This window comes from Pleurodeles waltl, unplaced genomic scaffold (genome assembly GCF_031143425.1).
Source record: "Pleurodeles waltl isolate 20211129_DDA unplaced genomic scaffold, aPleWal1.hap1.20221129 scaffold_120, whole genome shotgun sequence".
NCBI lineage: Eukaryota > Metazoa > Chordata > Amphibia > Caudata > Salamandridae > Pleurodeles > Pleurodeles waltl.
In genome coordinates this window covers 399,228-402,537 of record NW_027149826.1, presented here as the reverse complement: position 1 = coordinate 402,537, position 3,310 = coordinate 399,228, and positions in this window count along the sequence as shown.

Genomic DNA, 3,310 nt, shown 5'->3' with positions numbered 1-3,310 from the left:
ATTCACAAGGCAATGCTATCATTATTTCATGTGAAAAACCTATGCAGCCTCATTTTGAGCTGGGTGGTCTAGTCACCCAACCACTAGTTTAGGGAGGGGGAGTACCTACCACAGCAGCACTTTCGTATTGCTTCCCAATCCCTTGACGTTGCACCTCCATTGCTCCAGCCCTCTACCCATTCATCCAGATTGATATTCTGCTTCCTTCCTGCCTGTACCCCTCAATTAATGTTTTTTTTCTCAATAACAGCCCCTCAATTTAGAGGCGTATTTCCAGGACCCACATTTTAAATGTCCCTGAAATTCCTTCATGAACTTTTTTGTGTTTATTTGCAAAGCTGCCATGGTTAACATGAAGGTGACAAACAGAAAATTCACGCTGGAGACAATTGCATCTTAGTGATGCCCTAAGTTGGGTGGGCAGTTCAATTACATTTAGCTGGCATTATGGCCGCCACAAAATCGTTCCTAACAGTACAGTCAGTAGTGGCTCCACCACATTCTCTGTCCTCATGCAGGATAATGAAGACGAGGAGGGCATGGGCTTTTTCTGTTTTTTGTGCATGTCCCAATACTGCTGTCCTCTAAATCACATCCCTGCTTTTTTCCATCATTAGTATACACAGTTTACCAATGCTAGTAAGCAGTGGCATACAACTTTATTGTATTGTGTAGTACTGTAGTTGAATTTATATAGTGCTTCCTACCTCATGAGGTGTTAAAGCGCTTTATGCTGGCCAGAACGCTACTTCAAACCCCAAGCTTAGTGGTCAGTCCAGTGGTCATGGGTTATTGTTGGTTATTGGTTTAGTCTTGCACTCTCAAAGAAACCATTATATGTATTTACCCCAATTTCTTTGTAGTATACTCAATTAATAGATGTTAGCTGTGATTGTTAGTGGGGGGAGGTGTGTGAGTTCATGCAGATGAGCTAGGTATTGTCAGGGTGCAGGAGTGTGACTTGAATGAAAAAGTCAGAACCTGGACAAAAAGCCCATTATAAATATTATGAGGTGAACAAAGTATGCCATTCCTAATGAGCACTAATAAAGGGCATGATTTAGTGTTTGGTATAAAGGGTACTCGCGCAAATGCAACAGACGTCCCTACCCGCCAAACTGACAGTATACCCACCTCAATAAGGGTTGGGCTGACCTTAAATATTTTTAATGGACAACTGTTGGGTCTGTCAATGAAATATTTCCTCTGACAGCCTGACAAAGTAGGAGCCAATGGAGGAAGGATTTTACATGATCCGCCCTGTATAGGGTGGACTTTGTGAAGGTTTTTTCCCCATGTCACTCACCACCAAAAAAACCCTGACAGTAAGAGACAGGAAAAAACAATAATGACCCCCAAACCCTCCTATCCTGGGTAAAAACTACCTGTGTGTGTGTGAGTGTTTGTGTCATTAGCTTCATTTTTTAAAACAAACTCACACTTTACAAGTTTGTTTTTGAAAAACAAAAAACATTTGTAAAGTTTGCTCACCAACCATCGTGGCTGACGACACTATCCATCAAATTTGTCATACTTTAGCAAGATCCACCATCAGTCTGAATTTGATGTGCAGTGGTCCTCGGGATGGCTAAAGTAATGAACTCTGCCATTCCAACAAGAACTGTTTGACCGACAAACTCTAAATCAGTCCCTTAATTTGAACCCTTCCTATCAGAATGGCAAAACTAGCCTTTCTACCAGTGAAGGATATTAACGCAACACAACAAGACATGTAATCTGGACCCCATTTTCTTAATATCTATTAGGCATGTTTTCTTTTCAACTAACTTGTTTAACTGCTTTATTTTAAGATTGTTTACAGGGCTTATATTTTAGAAACGCTGCATCGATGTTTTGCACTAAGATTTTGTAATTCATGTTGACAGCAGAGTCAAAGACTAGTGAACGAATTAAAACATTATTTTTCCTTGTTAAAAGTATAGTGTTCTAGGTACACTAGGTATGTTACCATGCAGAGTTCTTCCTCCTAATGTACACCTGCAAAGCCTCTGCTTTTTTACACGGTCATGATTTGTATTATTTCTTTGGTCCACTTTGGTCGCAGGGCAGACTGGGAGTCTGTGCCTTCGTCCAGCACGCAAGGAAGAGGAGTGCGGTGCGGGACCGCACGGAACAGGTAAGTGTGTTTTTTAAAATGTTTTTTTATTTAATTAAATTACATTTTAGTGCCCCCACCCGTGCCTCCTCCCCGCCCGCCCCTTCCGCGGCCTGCGAGCCGCTAGTGGGCAGAATATTGTTACAACAATATTGAGGGACATATGGTCTGTAGACAAAACAGAGACAGTTGCTGGAGCTGTTGCTTGTCTAATTGGGTTAGCCAGAGAACCAGAGAGATGGACAAAGGGCAGATCTCCGTGCTATTTGGTAAACCCTGAGCCTTTCATATTCAAGTCTCATTCCCTTGCATGCCCTACACTGTTCTGCTGCAACTTACTCGATTCAGTATGGTTTCTAAATGCAATTGTTTTGTCTCCGCTTCTTTGGAACAAACCTAACTGATCACAACAGTAAGCTATACTGGAGGTCACAAGGAAGAGAGGTGAATAAAAGGACATGCCAGCAAAGTACCACACTATGAATGGCATCAGACCCTTTATCGCCCCACACACCCTTGATAGAAATGAAACCCCTTGATATTAAAGACCAACCTGCTATGTGTACTATGCCTCTATGTCAAAGCGTCTCTCCTTAGGGTCATTGGAGGGACAGTGGGCACCTTACAGCTTCATTTGTGCAAGGCAGTATGGTACAGCACTGGTGTGCTTCAGGTTTATGGAGCACACCATGGGGCTGATTTAAGAGCTCCTAGCGCCTCCTTGCGCCACATTAGTATAAATTTTTTTACGCTACTGTGGCTCAACGAGGCAAAAATTGCAGCCCCAAATATACAAGGTGGCGGAGTGCATGCATTGTGCCACGTTGTAACCCCTTGCACTACATTATGCCTGTGCCAGCTAATCCAGCAAAGCTCCAAACTAGCATTAGAAATTTTGACGCTAGTTCCCTAACTACTGCCAAGATGCGCTGTATCTTAGATACGGCGCGCACACAGCGGCGTTAGAGGGGTGCTAAGGGGCTCGAGAAAAGTGACGCTGCACTGGGTGCAGCGCCAGTTTTCTTAAATCTGGCCCCATGTCCTTTCCCTGGTCACCACAGCAGGTACAGCAAGAATTCTGATTTTCCTAGCTTTAGTGAAGGAAAGTCTAGCTTTTATTAAAGACACGGAGGCGAGTATTATGCTTCCTTTTCTTGCTTTATTATCAATAGCAGCCAAGATAAAACACGCAAA